We start from the raw sequence: 23,556 nt of genomic DNA, 5'->3' as shown, positions 1-23,556 counted from the left end.
GGCAGGCTTGGAGCAAGAGCCTCTCCTCCTGATAAAGGAGTTGTAGTACCTTGCATCCAGTTCCTGTGGAAAGTAGGCCTCAGGCCTCAGATCCTGGAAATAACTGAGGGAGAAGAACCCCTCTGGTGTGACCAGTCACGGCAGCTGTACACCCTGTCAGTCTTTTCTCACTTCTGTGCTAGCTCAAATCATCCTCCCATAAATATCTTAAGAGAAGAGCACAAGTCTGTCAGCTCCCACTGCATTGGCTTACAGCATCCTTCTATTAGAAAGCCTTTGAAGTCTCCAGCCCCTAGATAAGAAATGTTGTGCACGACACCTGTTGCACACAGCCCACCTCCTTGCCTTGGTGACCTAATGGGGGTGGACCCCTTTTCTGTACACGACACTCTACTACCGCAAATGGCATGGCCCCCTATTGCCCACAGCCTACCTCTCTGCCCAAGTGACATAATGGGGTGACCCCCTCACTTGTGACTTGTGTGATTATGTATGCCCTATTACTAAGCCTATAGATGATGACCTCACTCACGACCCTGCCACCTGCTTGTACCTAATAAATACAGATGCTTCTGGGCATTTGGGGCCCCTGCTGATCTCTGCTCACAGGTGGCATAGACCCCCGAGTCCAGATGTTCTTCATCAGTTCTTCAGTGTCCTATCTCTTTACTTCTCGAATCCTGCACCTCAGTACAGCATAAGGGACACCTCACAACCCTGTAGGGCCCAACAGCCCTACATCCCATCATCATTTATTAAACAGGGAATCCTTTTCCCATTGCTTGTTTTTGTCAGGTTTGTCAAAGATCAGATGGTTGTAGATATGTGGCATTGTTTCTGAGGCCTCTGTTCTGTTCCATTGGTTTATATCTCTGTTTTGGTACCAATACCATCCTGTTTTGATTACTGTAGCCTTGTAGTATAGTTTGAAGTCAGGTAGCATGATGCCTCCAGCTTTGTTTGTTTGTTTGCCCAAGATTGTCTTGTCTCTGTAGGTTCTTTTTTGGTTCCATGTGAAATTTAAGGTGTTTTTTCCCAATTCTGTGAAGAAAGTCAATGGTAGCTTGATGGGGATAGCACTGAATCTATAAATTACTTTGGGCAGTATGGCTATTTTCACGATATTAATTCTTCCTAACCATGAGCATGGAATGGTTTTCTATCTGTTTGTGTCCTCTTTTATTTCCTTGGGCAATGGTTTGTAGTTCTCCTTGAAGAGATCCATCACATTCTTTGTTAGTTGTATTCCTAGATATTTAATTCTTTTTGTAGCAATTGTGAATTGGAGTTTATTCATGATTTGGCTCTCTGTTTGTCTGTTATTGGTGTATAGGAATGCTTGTGATCTTTGCACATTGATTTTTGTATCCTGAGACTTTGCTGAAGTTGCTTATCAGCTTAAGGAGATTTTGGACTGAGACGATGGGGTCTTCTAAATATATAATCATGTCATCTACAAATAGAGACAATTTGCTGTCCCCTTTTCCTAATTGAATATCCTTTGTTTGTTTTTTTTTTTGCTTGATTGCCCTGGCCAGAACTTCCAATACTGTGTTGAATAAGAGTGGTGAAAGAGGGCATCCTTGTCTTGTGCCAGTTTTCAAAGGGAGTGCTTCCAGTTTTTGCCCATTTAGTATGATGTTGGCTGTGGGTTTGTCATAAATAGCTCTTATTATTTTGAGATACGTTCCATGAATACCTAGTTTATTGAGAGTTTTTAGCATAAAGCGCTGTTGAATTTTGTTGAAGGCCTTCTCTACATCTGTTGAGATAATCGTGTGGTTTTTGTCTTTGGTTCTGTTTATGTGGTGAATTACGTTTATAGGCTTGCATATGTTGAACCAGCCTTGTATCTCGGGGATGAAGCCCACTTGATTGGGATATATAAGATTTTTGATGTGCTGTTGCATTCGGTTTGCCAGTATTTTACTAAGGATTTTCACATTGATGTTCATCATGTATATTGGCCTGAAATTTTCTTTTTTAGTTGTGTCTCTGCCAGATTTTGGTGTCAGGATGATGTTGGTCTCATAAAATGAGTTAGGGAGGATTCCCTCTTTTTCTATTGTTTGGGATGGTTTCAGAAGGAATGGTACCAGCTCCTCTTTGTACATCTGGTAGAATTTGGCTGTGAACCCATCTGACTTTTTTTGGTTGATCAGCTATTAATTGTTGCCTCAACTTCAGACCTTGTTATTGGTTTATTCAGGGATTCAACCTCTTCCAAGTTTAGTCTTGGGAGTGTGTAAGTTTCCAGGAATTTATCCATTTCTTCTAGATTTACTGGTTTACTTGCATAGAAATGTTTATAGTATTCTATGATGGTAGTTTGTATTTCTGTGGGATGGGTGGTGACATCCCTTTTATCATTTTTCATTACATCTATTTGATTCTTCTCTGCTTTCTTCTTCATTAGTCTGGCTACTGGTCTATTTATTTTGTTGGTCTTTTCAAAAAACCAGGTCCTGGATTCACTGATTTTTTGAGGGTTTTTTTTTTGTGTCTCTATCTCCTTCAGTTCTGTTCTGATCTTAGTTATTTCTTGTCTTCTGCTAGCTTTTAAATTTGCTTGTTCTTGCTTCTCTAGTTTTTTAAATCATGACATTAGAGTGTCGATTTTAGATCTTTTTTCCTTTCTTTTGTGGGCATTTAGTGCTATAAAATTCCCTCCATATAGTGCTTGAAATGTGTCCCAGAGACTCTGGTATGTTGTGTCTTCATTCTCATTGGTTTCAAAGAACATCTTTGTTTCTGCCTTCATTTCACTATTTATACAGTAGTCATTCAGGAGCCAGGTTTTTCAGATTCCATGTAGTTGTGTGGTTTTGAGTGAATTTCTTAATCCTGAGTTCTAATTTGATTGCCTTGTGGTCTGAGAGACAAGTTGTTATGATTTCTGTTCTTTTGAATTTGCTAAGGAGTGTTTTACTTCCAATTATGTGGTCAATTTCAAAATAAGTGCGATGTGGTGTTGAGAAGAATGTATATTCTGTGGATTTGGAGTGGAGAGTTCTGTAGATGTCTATTAGGTCTGCTTGGTCCGGATCTGAGTTCAAATCCTGGATATCCTTGTTAATTTTCTGTCTAATCATTCTGTCTAATATTGACAGTGGGGTGTTAAAGTCTCCCACTATTATTGTGTGGGAGTCTAAGCCTCTTTGTAGGTCTCTAAGAACTTGCTTTATGTATCTGGGTGCTCCTGTATTGGGTGCATATGTATTTAGGAGTTAGCTCTTCTTGTTGCATTGATCCCTTTACCATTATGTTATGCCCTCTTTGTCTCTTTTGATCTTTGTTGGTTTAAAGTTTGTTTTATCAGAGACTATGATTGCAACTCCTGCTTTTTTTTTTTTTGCTTTCCATTTGCCTGGTAAATCTTCCTCCATCCCTTAGTTTTGAGCTTATGTGTGCCTTTGAGCATGAGATGAGTCTCCTGAATACAGTACATCAGTGGGTCTTGACTCTTTATCTAATTTGCCAGTCTGTGTCTTTTAATTGTGGCATTTAGCATATTTACTTTTAAGGTTAATATTATTATGTGTGAATTTGATCCTGCCATTTTATGCTAGCTGGTTGTTTTGCCCGTTAGTTGATGCAGTTTCTTCATAGCATCGATGGTCTTTACAATTTGGTATGTTTTTGCAGTGGCTGATACTGGTTTTTCCTTTCCCTATGTAGTACTTCCTTCAGGAGCTCTTGTAAGGCAGGCCTGGTGGTTACAAAATCTCTCAGCAGTTGCTTGTCCATAAAGGATTTTATTTCTCCTTCACCTATGAAGCTTAGTTTGGCCAGATATGAAATTCTGGGTTGAAAATGCTTTTCTTTAAGGATGCTGGATATTGGTCCCTACTCTATTCTGGCTTGTAGGGTTTCTGCTGAGAGATCTGCTGTGAGTCTGATGGGCTTTTTTGTGGGTAACCCGACCTTTCTCTCTGGCTGCCCTTAGCATTTTTTCCTTCATTTCAACCCTGGTGAATCTGAAAATTATGTGTCTTGGGGTTGCTCTTCTTGAGGACTATCTTTGCGGTGTTCTCTGTATTTTCTGTATTTGAATATTGGCCTCACTTACTAGGTTAGGGAAGTTCTCTTGGATAATATCCTGAAGAGTGTTTTCCAACTGAGTTTCGTTCTCCTTGTCACTTTCAGGTACACCGATCAAACGTAGATTTGGTCTTTTCGCCTAATCCCATATTTCTTGGAGGCTTTGTTGATTTATTTTCACTATTTTTTCTCTGATCTTGTCTTCTCGCTTTATTTCATTGAGTTGATCTTCAATCTCTGATATTCTTTTTTCTGCTTGATCGATTTGGCTACTGAAACATGTGTGTGTTTCATGAAGTTCTTGTGCTGTGTTTTTCAGCTCCATCAGGCCATTAAGTGCTTTTCTCTACACTAGTTATTCTAGTTAGTATTTCGTCTAACCTTTTTGCAAGCTTCTTAGCTTCCTTGCATTGGGTTAGAACATGCTTCTTTAGTTTAGAGAAGTTTGTTTACCCACCTTCTGAAGCCTGCTTCTGTCAATTCGTCAAACTCATTCTCCATCCCGTTTTGTTCCCTTGCTGGTGAGGGGTTGTGATCCCTTGGAGGAGAAGAGATGTTCTGGTCTTTGAAATTTTCTTGCACTGGTTTCTTCCCATCTTTGTGGATTTATCTATCTTTGGCCTTTGAAGTTGGTAACCTTTGGAAGGGGTCTCTGAGTGGACATCGTTTCTGTTGATGTTGAAATGATATCTTTCTGTTTGTTAGTTTTCTAACAGTCAGGGCCCTCTGCTGCAGGTCTGCTGGAGTTTGCTGGGGGTTCACTCCAGACCCTGCTTGCCTGGGAATCACCAGCAGGGGCTGCAGAACAGCAAAGATTGCTGACCATTCCTTGCTCTTGTAGCTTCGCCCCAGAAGGGTACCTGCCAGATGCCAGCCAGAGCTCTTCTGCATGAGGTGTCTGTTGGCTCCTGCTGGGAGGTCTTTCCCAGTCAGCATACATGGGGGTCAGGGAGACACTTGAGGAGGCAGTCTGTCCGTTTTCAGAGCTTGAATGCTGTGCTGGGAGAGCCGCTGCTCTCTTTATAGCTGCCAGGCAGGGCAGCTGTACCCACAACTGCCCCTTTTCCCAGATGCTCTGTTCCAGGAAGTTGGGGTCTTTATTTATATGTCTGTGATGGGCTGCTGCCTTTTTTCAGAGGTGCCCTGCCCAGTGAGGAGGGAGTCTAGTGATACAGTGTGTCTGCAGAGGCCTTGCTGAACTGCTGTGGGTGCCACCCAGTTTGAACTTCCTGGTGAGTTTGTTTACACAGATGAGGTTAAAACCGCCTACTTGAGACTTAGCAATGGTGGACACCCCTCCACCTACTGAGCTTGAAATTCCCAGGTCGAGCTCAGACTGCTGTGCTGGCTGTGAGAATTTCAAGCCAGTGATCTTAGCTTTCTGGTCTTCATGGGGGTGGGACCAGCTGAGCCAGATCACTTGGCTCCTTGGCTTCAACTCCCTTTATCAGGGGAGTGAACAGTTCTGTCTTGCTGGTGTTCCAGGTGCCACTGGAGTATGAAAAAAAATCTGCTGCAGCTAGCTCAGTGTCTTCCCAAACAGCTGCTCAGTTTTGTGCTGGAAACCCAGAGCCCTGGTGTTATAGGCACCAGAGGGAATCTCCTGGTCTGCGGTTGTGAAAACCGTGGGAAAAGCACAGTATCTGGGCCAGAGTGCTAGAAACAGTCCCTAATGGCTTCCCTTGGCTAGGAGAGGGAGTTCCCCAGCCCCTTGCACTTCCTGGGTGAGGCAATGCCTCACCCTGCTTCAGCTTGCCCTCTTTGGGCTGCACCCACTGTCTAACCAGTCCCAGTGAGATGAATCAGGTACCTCAGTTGGAAATGTGGCGATCACTTGCCTTCTGCATCACTCTTACTGGGAGCTGCACACTGGAGCTGTTCCTATTTGGCCATCTTGCCAGCAATCACTTCTGTCTCTGTCTCTCTCTCTCTCTCTCTCCTTCCTTCCTTCCTTTTTCCTTCCTTCCTTTCTTTCTTTCTTCTTTCTTTCTTTCTTTCTTCTTTCCCTCCCTCCCCTCCCTCCCTCCCTCCCTCTCCTCCCCTCCCTCCCTCCCTTCCTCCCTTCCCTCCTTGGTCTCTTCTTTTATCTTTCTTTCAACAAGGTCTCACTGTCACCTAGGCTTAAGTGCAGTGAGGCAATCATGGCTCATTGTAGCCTCAACCTCCTAGGCTCAAGCAATCCTCCCAACTCAGCCTCCTGAGTAGATTGGACCAAAGGTGCTCACTATCAAGCCCAGCTAATTTTCTATTTTTTGTAGACACAGGATCTTCCTAACTTGCCCAGGTTGGTCTTGAACTGTTGAATGCAAGCAGTCCTCTTATCTCTGCCTCCCAAAGTGCTGTGGTTACAGGTGTGAGCCACCATGCCTGGCCTTCCATACTTTTTCTTCCTTAATCTTGGTAACCCCTCCAAACAGTGCCTGGTACACCCGTTTATTCACTAACTAAATGTTTACTTAGTAAACTACCATGGGCAAAATGCCTAGTGAATGAAACAAAGGCATGGGCTGTAGCCTCAGGGAGCTGGCATTTTGGTTGAGGAACAACGATACTAAACATCTGAACAGTTAAACAATAGCCAACTCCTTCTGGTGTTGGATATTCCAAGACTTGGTTGTGGAAACCCTTCTTGGTTCCATCTACACTCCTTTGGTGATCTCATCCAGTCTCAGGGACTGAAATAATGCCAAGGACTCCAGCCTCAACCTCTCCCTTGAATCCTAATCTTGTGTATTCAATTAAAAAAAAAAAAAAGAATACGTAAAAGCCATTTTAAATTTATCTCCAAAAGCAATCTCTGATCATTTTCCTGCCTCCCCTGACCCAAATCTACTCATGTCTGTTTTCCTGGGAACTGGTATTTCCATTCTTCAAATTGCTCAAAAAGCTTGATGTTTCCTCTTGTCTTCTTATATACCACATCCAAACTATCTTCAAATCCTGCTAGAGTTTGACCTTCAAAATATGTCTAGAATTTGATACCATTCCATTATCTTCACTACCACCATCTTGGTCCAAGTCACCATCTTCTCCTGCCTGGATTATTATAACAATCATCTAACTCATCTCCCTCTTCTGCTGAGGCTTCTAAGATTTATTTCCAGCACAGCAGCTAAGTGATTCCTTCCAAGATGTTATTAATAGATCATGGACGTCTCTGCTAAATCTTCTAGTTAGTGGCTTTCTCTCTCACTTAGAGGAAAATCCCAAGTCCTTACAGTGGCTCCAAGGGCCTGGCTGATCTGGGCCCTGCTACCTCTCTGGCTGTGTCCATTCCACTCCTGCCTCTGTGTTGTTCCTCAACCTGCCTTGGGGCCTCTGTCCTTTGGTTCTGTAAGAAAGGCAGCTCACCCCCATATGTCTTCATGGCCTCCTCCCTTGCTTCTTTTGAGTCCCTGCTCAAAGTTCCCCTTAAGCAAGACCAATCTGAGTAAAGCAGCTCCTCTCCCTCCTTTGCATTTCCCCCTTAGTGTTCTCCACATCACTTAGTACATTCTGACATGCTGTGCATTTCATCATTTATGCGTTTATCGTTCATCTTTTCTCACTAGAGTGCGGACTTCAGGAGGGAGAGACTATTTTATTCCCTGCTGCATTTCTAGTGCCTGTATCAGTGCCTGGCTTAGAAGTTCTCAATAAATTTTATTGAATGAATGAATTATTCAATATACATTCAAGACAGTGATAGAGGAAATGCTGTAAGGTATTGTCAAATTAATGATATATAAATTAATATTTTGGTCTACTATTTATTATTATTACCATTTCAATAATTATATGTGACAATATCTGTTCATTATTATGTATAACAAGTAGGATTGATGTTTCATTATTTCATTTAGGTTAATGACAAAACATGTCATGAGTAATGGAGAAAACATGAGGAAATGGGACATTTGAAAGGAAGAGAGTGGGAGTTAAACTTTCCTTCCTATATGACTTACATCATAAAAAAATCATTTCATTATGGCGCTTCCTATTCTACTTAGTATATTCAATTTATAGAACACAAAACTTCATTTCCTAAGTTAAATCTACATTTTCCATTTGGTGTTCAAAAAAATGCCCTCTTATGAGAGGAACATTTGGTTCATATGCATAGCACGATGAGAATTGATTAGGCTTGATTCATCTGTCTTATAACAATCTTTACAAAGATGACTGAAAATATTTTAACCACTTTTGCTCGTTGGAGTTACCTGCCAATATTATTTTATTTTAATTGGAACCTCACCTTTCTATTCAGTGGATTTTATTTTCACAACTAAGGCTAACATCTACTCGAATTTTCTCTTAACAATGTACTTAGTTAGAAAGAGATTTTGGCACAAAATCACTACTAACTTTAGCTGTGGTTCCTACTTAAGTATTTTCCCGAGTTTCTTTATATTGTTACGAGACAATGTGAAGAAGGGGATGTTTCCTGAGGTATAGACCCAATAAACAGAAACGAATCTTTTCATTCAACGAATACTTATTCAAAGTCTTCTATGTGCTAAAAATATTGTGAGGAGCTGGAGACTGGAAGAATGAATAAGACCTTCCCACAAGGAACTCAGTTACACAACTGTAATCCCTTCTTACTTAACATGAAGGAATCAGTATTCTTTAAATTGATTTTGAGAACTCAATGATTGGAATGTACATTATTGATTCTGCACTCTGGCCTTTTTTCATGGCCAAAGTATGTTATTTGTAGTTACATCTTAGACAGCAGAGGTTTTCTAAGTGTAATGATTGACTTACACAAACATTGAATACCCTAGAATTCTGTTACAAGGGTCCCTAAGGACTTCACATTTTCTTGTATATTTACAATAATGTGTTTTGTTTGCCAGTGAAGCAACAATCTTATTTTTACTCTAAGCAATAGATGGGTCCTCAGGAGGATGTGGATATTTAGTAGTTTCAAGATCCCTGGGGTTTTAGGGTTACCAGGTAGATAACCATGAATAAGCCATGCCGCCACCATGGGTCTTAGTTTGCGCATTTGTAAAACAGGGGGATTGGATTACATCAGCAAGTCTCAAACTTAATATACATACCAGCCACCTGGGGATTCTGTTGAAATGCAAATTCTGATTTAGAAGGCTGGGGATGAGGCCTGGGATTCTCCATTTCTAACACGCTCCCGGGTAACAAATACCCTTGCCGCTGGTCCATAGCCCACATTCTGCGCAATAGGGGTGAGATTAGTATTGTCCAGTAGAAAGATAACGTGAGCTACAGATTTACTTTTAAATTTCTAGCAGCAACATTAAAAAGATAAAAGTAAGTAAGTAAAATTAATAATATTATAATAAATATTGTACTTAACATCACATAATCACAAATATTGTTTTACCAGGTCATCAATATAAAAATTAGAAATGAGATGTTTTACATTCTTTTTTTTTTATCTTCAAGATCTTGTGTGTATTTTACACTCACAGTACGTCTCAGTTTGGACAACCTGAATTTCTAGTGCTCAATCGCTGCCTACGTGCTACCATTTAGGGCCACACAGGACCCTAATGACCATCTCTGCTACTCCTTTTAGTGCTAATAACGTTCTCCAAAGATTCAGGTCTGTCTCACGTTTCAAATAGACTTCTGCCTCGAGGTGGCGCTCATGTTCTTTGTTTCGTCCCTGAAAACGTGTTTTTGAATACGTGAGAATTCTGTTAAGAGACCACTTACATTATTTATTTATTTACCCGTTTATTCCTTTCTTCCTTCATTTATTTCATAATTTTTGTTTCTAGAATCTACTGATGGTAAGTATATCATATTCTCTGTAAGCTTGTCTAACAACTAACATCTAATAAAGTTATTATTAATTATACCAAAGTAAATTGTAGAAGGAATATTTAAGGTCATTGTTATTTTTTCTTGGTAGGGAGCTGTGTGAGATTGATCTCTCGTTATATAATATTTTTAGATATAGGATGATGACTAGGTATTTAACAGAGCCACAGTGGAAGCAGGAACAATGCTGACTAGTGTACGTCAGATTTGAAGAACTTTGTGACATGATTGTTTATGAGGAGGAGGAAAACATTTTTCCATCTTCAATTTTATCTAATACATGATGACTGGTGCTTTGTATTGGTGGCTAATGTGTTGAATTTTCTGAAAGGGAAATAACGAATATAAAAAGTAACCTCAACGTCAACTCTTAATTTTGCCTATACACCAGCCATACTATAGCAGAGAGATTACTTTTTTCTGGAAAAATAATTTCAATACTCACAGTTTTAAGAAGGCATGTCCACTGTGTATTTTTTAAAAGGCTGGTTTTTTTGGGGGGGGTCTGAGTATGCCTTTAATAGTAACTAAAATATGTTAGATTTTGTGAACAAGAGGGTTATATGAGTTAACTCACCTCCACAGTAAACCAATGTGGTAGATACTTTTCTCATTCCCACATTTCAAATGAGAAAATAGATGCTCTAGAGATTAAATAACTTGTCCTGGGCACTCGACCATTAAGAGGTAGAATGTGAATTCATATTCGGTCTGTTTGATCCTAAGCTTTGCCCTCTTAACTACTACACTGCATTCAAGAAGCTTTCCTCCTCTGTCTAAGCTAAATTTACCAATCAGTCACCAAAATAGTCACCAAAACCACAATCTACAATATCCAAGTCTACATATCCATGATAGGGAGAGGGTTGTCTTTTATAATAACAACTCATAACATGCTTTAAACAAGGCCAGAGAGCCAAAAGCTCAGGTACCTTTGGTCTTAGTTCTCATTTAACTAATGACTCCCTAAGCCAAGTCACCTAAACTCATTTTCTAAGTGTGTAAAACAGAGTGAATAGAAAATCTCTTTCATGAATGTATAGATTGAGTTCATCACCTGATTTCTTGACAACTCACTTTACAAATATAAATTCCTCCCAATAGCCACTGTAAAAGCAAACTCGCTATATTTTATCATACACAGATTTCCCAGCAGTTTTTTTTATGTGCTCCCTTTTTGATGCATCCAAACAAAATGGTGTGTGTGTGTGTGTGTGTGTGTGTGTGTGTGTGAGATAGAGGTGAATTCACATTCTTTCTTTTCCACTCACTGGCTCTGTCATCTTGGGCAGCTTACTGAATCTCTCTTGGAATGCCAGTTTCCTTAGTTGAAAATCAGAGTTGAGATATATATTTTTTTCTGAGGATGTGTCATGAGAATGAAATGAGATTATATATGCAAAGTCTCTAGCACATAGTTAATCTTCAATAAATGCTAATTTTGCAGAGCAATAATATAGAAATATCAGTAAGCTACTCCTATGCCTGCTTATTTGAGGTTTTAGAAGAATTTGATATCTAGTGACAAATGAAGGTGAAAAGCGAGACTACTTCCCCAGGCAAAGAAAGTCTACTGCCTCCAACGCCTCCAAATTCTCAATTTCTTGATGAATTTGGGCCAAGTGCATCTAAATTATGCAGCAAACGACTTCAGTTCTTTGCTTTGCTTTGGCACTGAAAGTCACTTTTCTTAGTAATATTATGGAAAGGGGCTTGTAAAGACACTATGATATTTGGTTCCTGATCTTATCCAAATCACCTGGATGAAAAATTTTGTCTTTCCTTCCCATATTTCAGACAGAGGATTTACAACTACTTTAATATATTATCGATGCAGGAGATACTATGAAAATGTGACTCTGGACTGACTTCTGTAGGTCTTGATTTGGAAGCATAGCTTAAGATTCATAGGCAGGAAAAAATATGTTGTTTTAAAAATGTTAACATTTCCTGATATGAAAGTGTTTGTTTTTTGTTTGTTTGCTTCTTTTCCTCATTCTCTCCCTCCTCCTTGTTCTTCTTAGCCTGTGTGTGACTGCCTCTGAGAACATGCAAATCCTGAAACTTTTCACCAGGTTTTTGAAGACCAGCCCAAATGATTTTTCCTGATCAAATTTCCTCTTTTGTTTGGCCAGGAACAAAGCCATCTAGGCCAAGAGATCACAGTTCACCTCACACGTAGGAAGAAGGAAAATCGATTTCAGTAGATTCATGGGGAAAGCATGATCTCAGAATATTCCCTCGGGACTCAGAAGGAGCCCAAACAAACATGGAGTATAAAAATGCCCCTCTTTCTGGTGTTTGTAAAAGGCACAGAGAGCTGGAGATGGAGGAGCAACTTTATCGGGGAGAAAGGCAGACAAGGGCCTGACATGAATGATATCTTAAAGCAGCAGATATGGACAATTCAAGCCTGATGGTTTTGGATTATATACAAGGTTGAGTTAAGAGAATTTTCCCACAAAGGAAGTTGGTATTAGCGGTCCTTTCTATGGAGTAGCTATAAAGCAGACCGTTTTCTCTGTTAAACTGGTAGTGGGAGGGAGAATCAAGAAATGATTATGGAAGGAGAAACAGAAGGAGAAGGAGAAGGAGAAGACAATTGCTCTTTACTCTCCTCCTCTATATTCCTGCCTGTCCCACACCCACTCCATCTGCATGGATTTGCTCATATCATTGAGACAACAATGGTTAGGGTAAGGCACAGAGGTGCAGTGGAAGGAGTACAGGCTTTGTAAATGAAAGAAAGTGATTTTGAATCTCTGCTGTACTCCTAAGTGACCCTGGCAAACCCCTTAACTTCTCGGCCTTAATTTCCTCCTATGGAAATGCAAACATCATCTGCCTTGATAACCTAAGCTGTGAGAATCACATTAGGTAATGGAAAGGAAAGTGCTTTGTAAATGGTTGAGTGCTATAAATGTAAAGTCTAATGATAATAATAACATACAGAATTAATACATCTTGCATCTATGGATTTCTGCAGATCTGAGGTTTGGGTTCACTGATGAAATCTTTTCTTTGTTAAATAACAGATGGGAGGACTTGGTCAGCCTCCATTAGACGGAATTAATCATATTTGAATGTGGAAGAGCCAGCCAGCACCTTGCTCTCAGGGGCCCAGCTCTTACTCTCTACATATATATATATTGTGAAAAGTTCATAGTGCAAGCCACACGCTCCACAACTTACCTAGGCTTTCTTATGAACTCTGTTGTTTGCTGGAGAGAAAACTGACAATCCAAAAACGAAGATACTGACTCAAGTTCACACAGCTAGTGCTAGGGCCAGGATTCTAAGATAGGGACCCTTTTTTTCTCACGGGGATTATAGAGGTATGGTTTTCCCTGCCTTACCTTCCCCTTCTCTTTCTTCTTCCTCCTTGCCCTCTTCTCTCCTGCTCCCTCTCTTCTTCTTTCCCCTTTCTTCTCTTTCTGTGATATAAAGCTTTCTTCACCAAAGAAACAGGAGAAGTTTAAAAGAATCAAAACATAGGTGAGCCTGTGGAAAGCAGTTTGGCCATTTCTCAAAAAACTTAAAGCAGAATTACCATTGGACTCAGAAATCCCATTATGGGGTGCATACCCAAAGGAATAGAAATTGTTCTACTGTAAAGACACATGCACGCATATGTTAATTGCAGCACTATTCACAATAGCAAAAACATGAAATCAATCTAATCTATCAGTGGTAGACTCGATAAAGAAAATGCAGTGCATATACACCATGGAATACTATGTAGCCACAAAAAGAACAAGATCATGACCTTGGCAGCAACATGGATGGTGCTGGAGGCCATTATCCTAAGCGAACTAACACAGGAAGAAAATCAAATACCACATGTTCTCACTTATAAGTAGGAGCTAAATACTGAGTACACATGGACACAGAGAAGACGGCAACAGCCACTGGGGCCTGCCTGAGGGTGGAGAGTGAGAGGAAGGAGAGGGCTGAAAAACCACCTATCAGGTACCAAGCTCATTACCTCGGTGATGAAATAATCTATATGCCAAACACCCACAAGACATAATTTACCTATATGACAAACTTGCACATATACCTCTGAAACTAAAATAAAAGTTAAAAACAAAGACAGGTGAGCAAGAGTTGAAACTCGGTTAAATGTGGCTTTTCCAGTGTCCTTCGGGAAAGCACCATAGAAGTAAACCTGTGAATACATGGAGTTTCTTAGTGGGCATAGTCCACATGGGTTTGTGGCTTTCTCTGTAAGAGCTTCTTTCTTTTAAAAATATTGTTCATGTCAATTGCATTAAAGTACATGAATACATTTTTATTGTACATTTTAAAAATTGAACATTACAGGTTAAGTTAATGTTTCTTTTGACTTCCTTTTCCTCAGTCCCTTCCCTAGAGGTTGTTGTCATTTTAGTATGTATGTTTTTAGAACTTTAAAAATTAGTTTATACATATTTATCTAGATTATATAAATACATATATTTGTTTTTTTATGTGAATGGTATCAATTGTACTTATTATTCTATAGTTTGTTTAAAAATTTTTATTCAATAACATAACTTGGAGATATTCCCACATCTGGCACAGACATCTGCTTCATTCTTTTACTGGCACTCAGTGTGAAGCCATTGTAATTTAAGCATTCCCCTACTATGAACTTTTAAAGGTAGTTTTTATTCTATTGTAAACAGTGCTCCAATGAAGACTCATACACTTATGTGAGTGTTTCTTTAGGGTGGATGCTATAATATTGTGACTCTGGATAAATTGAAATTGGTTGATCGGCTCCCATCCTCCACTTAACCTCTGTTCTCAAAAGGGAGTTACCATGATCAGTTGGGGTTATTATTTCACCAAATTGTCAGTTGTGTACATTACAATTTTCATGATCTTTATTTTTGTGCTTTTGTGATAGCACAGATTGAAAAATATGGTTTGCATTACTCTTAGAATAATCAACCCCACACTTGACACAGTTGAGGGGTGTGTGTGCATAGTTCATAGGTTAATAGTGTAGTCCAAATTGCCCTCCAAAGTGGCTATACCAACATATGCTCCTGCCAACACTGTCAAAAAACTCATTTTTTCAAATCTTCCCTAACACCTTATATTTTTGACTTACACATTTTGCCAATCTAATGGAATGAAGGAAAGTAACATTTCATGGCCAGGCATGGTGACTCACACCTGTAATCCCAGAACTTTGGGAAGCCGAGGCAGATGGATTACTTGAAGTCAGGAGTTTGAGACCAGCCTGGCCAACATGGTGAAATGCCATCTCTATCAAAAATACAAAAATTAGCCAGGCGTGGTGGTGCATGCTTGTAGTCCCAGGTACTTGGGAGGCTGATGCAGGAGAATTGCTTGAACCTGGGAGGCAGAGGTTGCAGTGAGCCAAGATCATGCCACTGTACTCCAGCCTGGGTGACAGAGTGAGACTCCATCTCAAAACAAACAAACAACAACGACAACATTTCATTGTTGGTGTAATTTGTATTCTACTTTTCTTCTTATGGCAAACATGTCCTCATTAGGGAGTTCTTATGTTCTTATCAAGCAGTGGGGAGTCCATCCCCACATCTGTTCTATCCCCGCACCACTGGGTGTGGGCTGGAGAAGATGCCTGGAACTGCCGAGAGGTCTGGAGCTCCACGTGTGCACACCTCTCCCCGGGGGCTCGGGTCCTATTTCGGAACTTCTCATAGCTTGCCTACCCATGATCCAGTTCTAGAATATTAGGATATGTTTAGAAATGCTGTAAAATGATCACATGCCTGCTCTTCCATTGTTTGTTTTCCTATATATAGGTATTGTATGTTATGCCTAACGTGCCAATTGTGTTTAAATTGAGGACCTGCACTGTGGAATTTTAACAATGCATAAAAGTGTCGTGATTATGAAAGTACTAAATGTACATTATTTAAAGCTTGAAAAGTTAAAAGAAGTAGAAAGAAGTAGAAAACAATCTTCCATGCAGAGGCAACCATCATTTCATCTTTCCATTGTTAAGATGAAAATAGATGTTTTGAGGAAAACCCAGTTTCAGGCACAAGCATATGTAATTCTACAGATACGCTATCTAGGTTTTACAAGTGCCTGCTATAATCATTTTTTTAAAGCATTTAGGAAGGTCTTTTTCTTACTTCCCCTATTATGTTGTTTATGAGTGTGTTTGTGCTTTGTTCATTCCAAGTCTCACACAAGCATTAAACAGCTAATTAATCTGTGAAACTATCTTGGCTGAACTGGACTTCAGATCTGGAGGTGCTGTGTGTCCTAGGAGTAGACAAGCCTCTTAAACTTCCCTGGAGGGATAGGAAAACTTTGCAGTAGTCTTGGAGCACTCTCAGGGATAACCCCTAAATTGCATGGGGCTCAAGAATCCCAACTGGAAAGAACACAGATCTTTCCTCAGCTGGTGTTGGAAAACATAGATGTTCCCTAGGCCCGTGGGAAGAAGTCTAGCAGCACGGGCCAGATTGGGTGTAGAGAAGCAGTGGCTCCAAGTTGAGCCTAAGCCTGTGCCTGCCCAGTGTCTCAGCTGCATTTACTAAGCTCCTAGGTTGTGCCAACTGAGGAGACAAAGGCACCTTCTTGCTTCCTACTCTCTAATCAGCCAATGGGAGAGGCAACTGGCTATTCATTTTGCACATCAAATTATTGGAGAAAGGTTTTCTTCCATAAGTGCAAAAGAATATTGTTTATCATGGTGAAGATAAATGCACCAGGCTGCATAATTTTTCACAGTTGATTAAGAGGCACGTTGAATTAAACGTTTGGAATCTTTTCAGCTCTGTTGTGGAAATTATTTGTTGGCTACTACTTATTTCCTTTTCTAATCCACAGTTTGTGTAATTGACTCTGAATATTAAGCAGCAATTGAAATCATTTGCTTCAGAACAGATGGTTTCCTGCTACCATATAGAAAGTGCTTTCTGAAATCCCCTGCCTTAGGAGCCATGACGCCCTGCATCTGAACAGTAGCCTACACTACCCTGACGTTGGCTGCAATAAATAACTCAAGATGGAATGGTGTATTTGGCTGTCATACTGAAAAGTAATACTACCCTGGAAATAATAGATCTGTCTTTTAACAGAATAGAAAATGCAGGTGCTAACTATCTCAGTGAAACTCTTACCTCACACAACGGGAGTCTTAAAGTGTTGTCAGTAGTCAGCAGCAACATAGAGGGAGAAGGTCTTGTTGCACTTTCACAATCAATGAAAACAAATTCCACATTCTCTGTATTAGTTTTTTTTCATGCTGCTGATAAAGACATAACTGAGACTGGGTAGTTTATAAAGAAAAAGGGGTTTAATGAACTCACAGTCTGTGTGGCTGGGGAGCTGGCATGGCGGAAGGCAAAAGGCACATCTTACATGGCAGCAGGCAAGAGAGAAAATGGGATCCAAGTGTAAAGGGAAACCCCCTTATAAAACCATGAGATCTTGTGCTCACTTTGGCAGCACATATACTAAAATTGGAATGATACAGAGAAGATTAGCTTGGCCCCTGCGCAAGGATTACAGGCAAATTCGTGAAGTGTTCCATATTTAAAAAAAAAAAATTAAAAAAAAAACAAACAAAAAAAACAAACGATGAGATCTCATGAGACTTATTCACTACCATGAGAACAGTATGGGGAAACCACCCTCATGATTCAATTATTCCCCACTGGGTCCCTCCCACAACATGTGAAAATTATGGGAGCTACAGTTCAAGATGAGATTTGGTTGGGGACACAGCCAAACCATATCATGCTGTAGTATCTACATTTGGGGAAACAAACAAATTTGTTAAGGTTATGTATGTGGCATAGTCAGACTTAATTCAAATGGGCCATCTAAAAACAGACAATGCAGATGTGGAGCCATTTGTGGTGACAAACACAAGTATCTTACAGAAGTCTCTAATGGCCTTAAAAGGCATTATTATTGGACATCTAGATAGGAAGAAGCTTATGACTATTCAGTTCTTTTCTTTTTTTTTTTTTTTTGAGATGGAGACTCACTCTGTCACCCAGGCTGGAGTGTAGTGGTGTAATCTCAGTTCACCACAACCTCCGTCACCCAGGTTCAAGCAATTCTCCTGCCTCAGCCTCCCAAGTAGCTGGGATTACAGGCATGTTTCACCCTGCCCAGCTCATTTTTGTATTTTTAGTTAGAGACAGAGTTTCACCATGTCAGGCTGGTCTTGAACTGTTGACCTTGTAATCTGCCCACCTACAGATTACAGGTGTGAGCCACCATGCCCAGCCTACAATCATTCATTCATTCATGTATGTAGGTTTTGCTCTTGTTCCAGTAGGTCAACATCTATTGGAAAGAAGCCCTAAAATAATGTTCATGCATGTCTTATTACTTTAACAGAGATTCATATTTTATAGCTTATTCAACTTTTCTTTTATAAATTAAAAATAAAATAAAAGTTTTTCTGTGGCAATTAGCCAAAAAAAGCTCAACTTAAAATGGCCTACAAAAAAAGGGAATTGGTTCAGTAAATGAAAAGTCCAGGGACAGAGCAGGTGCATTAGTTTGCTAGGGCTGCTGTAAAAATTACCACAACCTTGGTGGCTTACAACACCAGCAATGTCTGCTGTCACAGTTCTGGAGGCCAGACGGCTGAAGTTAAGGTACTGGCAGGATAATCCTTGCTCTGGAGGCTCTGAAGGAGTTTGCCTCTTTAGCTTCTGCTCAACATTCCTTGGTGTTCCTTGGAACTGAGATTGGAGTGTTTGTGACTCTGTCCCAAACTCTGTCTCCATCTTCACATTGCCTTTCTGTCTGTCTGTGTCTAATCTCTGGCTTATAAGGAAGCATGGGATTGCATTCAGGACTTGGATAATCCAAGATAAGCTCCCCCGCCCCCAAGACCTTCAACTCAATCTCATCTTTTGCCGTGTAAGATAATATTCATTTTTTGCTATTTAAGGTAACATTTGTAGGTTTCAGGGATTAGGACATAGACCTATCTTTGTGGCCACTATTCAGCTCACTGCAGCTGGCTTGAGACATGCTGAATCAGACCCAAATTATGTCATCAGCACTTGGTTTCACATCATTTTTCAACTGTCTTCTGGTGTGTGGCTTTGATTTCAGTCTCCATTTATAGTACGACGGTGGCAACAGCTCCTCTAGATTTTATATACTCTCAGCTTCGAATCTGGTTGAAGCAAATCTTCTCTCCCAGATGCCTCAGTGAGAGTCTCATGGGTCTTCCTTACATCTGAGGAGTCACCTGTCTGTTCCCAAACTGATCTTGGTAGCTGGGGGAATCTGAGGTCCTGACTGACATGGCCGGAGTCATAGGATCATGTCATTAGCTCTTCTTCATCATCTCATCACATGGACTGGGAGTAGGGGAGGCGTATGGGCTGTTACCACAAGAAAGGGAAGTGGATGCCAGGTGAAAAGACAAAGAAACAAAAGCAAATCAAAACAACAAACCCACAAATGCCCAGAACATCAGCCTTGTTGATAAGATGCTTCCTGCTCATACAGAAGAAGGAAGCCACTCTGTGTAATGCAGGATTGCAGTGGGGAGAGGGGATCTGGTGAGTGGGGCAAGAGGAGAGACTTACTTGAGAAGGGTTGAGATTTTGTAGAGCTGTGTTCTGTGTGAGGTGACCATTCCATGAGCCTCTGTGAATATTTAATAAAATCTAGAAAAATTACAGTATGCTTAATTAAACCATTAGTTTCTCATTAAAATAATGAAGGGGTTGAATTTGCATCAAGTTTGGGGTTGGCCAAAATAGAGTCAGCTCTTGTAGATGAAGCTGGGAGTGGAGACCTGGGTTACATGTAAAATAGAGCCAGTGCTCTCTTCATAGGGTTATGAGGGGTCAACTGCGATCAAGGGTATGAAAATGCTTTGTAAAGTGTAAAGGGATACACTCCTGGGAGTTACCCTTGAGTTGTTTTCATGACTTTCCTCATGAGTTCATATTCATGTAGGCCTATTATTTTCTCTCTGACCATCCCCAGACACTGTTGGCCATCAGGGAATCAGTCAAGAATGTAGATAAATCTCCTGAAATCCATCTTTCCACCAAGAAAGACCTCAGAGCACATCCCTGCTGATGGTAAGGCATTGTAGTGAACAACACTGCTAGCTATGACTTATTATGTAGACAGTGATTCCAGAGATATAGTCAAGCTTCAGTAAATCAGACAACAGTTTTCTTCGTATATTACTTTATGTCAGGGGCCTTTTACCTGGGACACATTGATAGACGTGGTTGCATCTGTTTAATCTTCTGAAATAGTACGCAAAATGTGTGTGTGTGGGGGCGGCGGGGGATCCATGACATGCTTCTGGCATTGTCCTTCGTTTTCAACAGATTCTCAAGGGAACTGTGACCCCACTAAGGTTAAGTACTACTGAGCCATATGTTTCTAGTGGGACTTTGTTGAAAGGTGAATGGAGAAAGGTAAGAATTCTAATCTGACTTAGTTGTCAGCTTACTTCTACCAGCCCTTTTCTGAGGCTGTGTGGTGCTGCTCTGACACAACATCTTAGGAAAAAGCAAAATATTTTGTGTGTGTGTGTGTGCATGTGTGTGTCTGTGAGTGTGTGTGGTACTTGTTCTTTCTTTTTTTTAAAAAAGACTTATTTTGTGTTTATATTTTTAATCAGAAAGATAATCATACTACATTTAGAAAAATTAGAAGCTAAAGAAAAATAGAGCGTGGTTTCTGTAAAAATCATTCAAAAACTTCGTGAAAGAATTGGCTGGCAGCATAGCCTAGTGAATGTCAGACACAGCCCGAGTTGATGTTCTGTGAAATTTTGGGAAAGTTGCTTAATCTCTGTAAGTCTGTCTTCTCATTAATAGCATTGAAATAGTCATTGTATTTACCTCATTGGGTTCTTGGGGATTAATTGAGAAAATGCACGTAAAGTGCTTAGCACAGTGCATGCCTGGGATTCAGTAAGTGCTTAATACATGATAGTGTTTGGTCATGATTATTGTTCTCTTTCTAATTGTGTTTGCCTCCTTGAGATACTGTGTTTACAATTTTGTATCCTGCCTTATTTCTCTTTTCATGGTACTAATTCCCTATGTTATGTTGTACTTTTTATTAGCATTAGTTTTAATGGCTACATTATATGAAACACAGGGGATACACTCCAATTTACTGGGCCATCCTCCTGTTGTTAGATATTGAGTGTTTTCAGTTTTTAACTGCAGTCATGTGCTGCATACCAAATTTTGGTCAATGTTGGATTGCATATATGACAGCAGTCCCATAAGATTACCATGGAGCTGAAAAATTCCTATTGCTCAGTGACCTCATAGCCTTCTTAATGTCATAGCACAAAACATTACTCATGTGTTTGTGGTAATGCTGGTGCAAACAAACCTACTGCACTGCCAGCCATATGAAGCATAGCATATACTATTATGTACAGTACATAATAATTGATTATGATAATAGATGACTATGTTACTGGTTCATGTATTTACTGTACTATGCTTTTTATGGTTATTTTATTTTTCTTTCTTTTTTTGAGAGAGGGTCTCACTCTGTTGCCCAGGCTAGAGTGCAGTTGCACAATCATAGCTCACCACAGCCTCTGCTTCCTGGGTTCAAACTATGCTTCCACCTCAGCCTTCCAAGTAGATGGGACCACAGGTGTGGGCTATCATGCCCAGCTTTTTTTTTTTTTTTGGTAAAGATGGGGGTCTCGCTATGTTGCCCAGCTGGTCTTGAACTCTTGGGTTCAAGTGATCCTTCTGCCTCAGCCCCCCAAAGTGTTGAGATTAAAAGTGTGAGCTGCTGCCCTTGGCCTTTAAAAAAAATTCTAAACACTAGACCACCAAGGATATTTTTATTTTAGAGTTTATTCCTTCTAAGAAAATAATTAACTGTAAAACAGCCTAAGGCAGGTCCTTTAGGAGGTACTCAGAAGAAGGTATTGCTATCATAGAAGATGACTACAGCTCCATGTGTGTTATTTACCTCAAAGACTTCCAGTGGGACAAGATGTGGAAATGGAGACAGTGATACTGATGATCACAACCGTGTGTAGGCCTGGCTAATGTGTGTGTTTGTTTGTGTCTTTGTTTTCAAAGAAAATGTTTAAAAGTAAAACATTTAAAAAAAAAAAGAAACAAGCTTATAGAATAAGAATATAAAAGAAGAAAATATTTTTGTTCACTTGTATAATGAGTTTATCTTTTAACCTAAGCATTACTACAAAATAGTCAAAAAGTTAAAAAATTTAAGTTTATAAGTAAAAAAGTTACAATAAGTTAAGGTTAACTTACTATTACTGAAGAAAGAATTTTTTTTGTTAACATTTAGTGTAGCCTAAGTACAGCATGTTATAAAGTCTCTGGTAATCTACAGTGGTGTCCTGGGCCTTCACATTTCATCACCACTCACTCACTGATTTGTCCAGAGCAGTTTCCCTTTTGCAAGCTCCATTCATGGTAAGTGCCCTACAGAAGTGTACTCTTAAAGAAAATTTTTATACTATACTTTTTTACTGTACTTTTTCTATGTTTAAATATATATATACTTGCAATTGTGTCACAGTTGCCTACAGTATTCAGTATGGTAACATGCTGTACAGGTTTGTAGCCCAGGAGCATTAGTCTATACCACATAGCCTTGATGTATAGTAGGCTGTACCATCTAAGTTTGTGTAAGTACTCTGTGATGTTTGCACAATGATGCAATTGCCTAATGATGAATTTCTCAGAAAATATTCCCATTGCTAAACAACACATGACTATACTATAAATGAATGATGTCATAAACAACTTTGGATTTGTTGTTTTCTTAGAACCCAAATTAGATAATCCCATGAATATATTTTAGACAAATATGCTTTTGGAACCAATCTGTTTATGCAGAGCAATGGGGGATTTTTGTGGGTATATGTGATTGCTTGAAGATAATTGAAAGACTGGAAGATGGAAAACCACTGTGAATTTTGCTTGTAACTGCTCCTTTTGGCTACTGGGAACTCCCAATTCTGATAGTTTCAACTGAAAGCAACAGGAAGGAAAAACAAAACAAAACATAAGGGAGACCAAGAAGATGGGCACCTTGGTTATATAAGGATAAATATTTGCCAGCTAAAACAGACAGCCCCAAATAACAGTGGCTTAAATAAGTTAGTTTACTTTTTCTCTCATGAAGCAGTTCTGGGGTAATAGTCTAGCACGTGTCTGGTGGCCTCAGGGACCAGGCTCCTTTCATCTTGTCCTCATTGGCATTGTCCAGGATGATTCACCCATCTGGATGCTGGGAAGGGGAAAATGAGAAAGAAGACAGCTGTCAATTGGGTATGGTGGGTCATGCCTCTAATCCCAGCAATTGAGAGGCCAAGGCAGGTGGATCACTCGAGGTCAGGAGTTTGAGACCAGCCTGGCCAACATGGTGAAATGCGATCTCTATCAAAAATACAAAAATTAGCTGGACAGGGTAGCATGCACCTGTAATCTCATCTACTTGGGAGGCTGAGGCAGGAGAATTGCTTGAACCCGGGAAGCAGAGGTTGCAGTGAGCTGAGACAGTGCCACTGCACTCCAGCCTGGGTGACAGAACAAGACTCCATCTCAAAGAAAAAAAGAAGACAGTTGTCTACTCTTTAGGAAGTTCTAGACACCTATATTAAGCTGTTCTTGCCTTGCTATTAAGAAATACCTGAGAGTAGGTAATTTATTTATTTATTTATTGAGACGGAGTTTTACTCTTGTCACCGAGGCTGGAGTGCAATGGCGCAATCTCGTCTCA

The 23,556-nt window shown here is 40.0% G+C and overlaps 1 non-coding gene across 1 annotated transcript; it reads left to right on the top strand.

Annotated features, from left to right (window-relative positions):
- The first annotated feature begins 17,255 nt into the window (after window positions 1–17,255).
- Window positions 17,256–17,362, top strand: LOC135271969 (U6 spliceosomal RNA). Its single transcript, XR_010340095.1, has one exon. It is a non-coding gene; the product is annotated as a U6 spliceosomal RNA (small nuclear RNA).
- Window positions 17,363–23,556: the final 6,194 nt, after the last annotated feature.

Source organism: Aotus nancymaae, unplaced genomic scaffold, assembly GCF_030222135.1.
Source record: "Aotus nancymaae isolate 86718 unplaced genomic scaffold, 86718_ANA_hifiasm-v0.15.2.pri h1tg000006l, whole genome shotgun sequence".
NCBI classification, from domain to species: Eukaryota; Metazoa; Chordata; class Mammalia; order Primates; family Aotidae; genus Aotus; species Aotus nancymaae.
The sequence above is the reverse complement of the archived record's forward strand: the minus strand, read 5'-3'. Positions and strand labels throughout refer to the sequence as shown.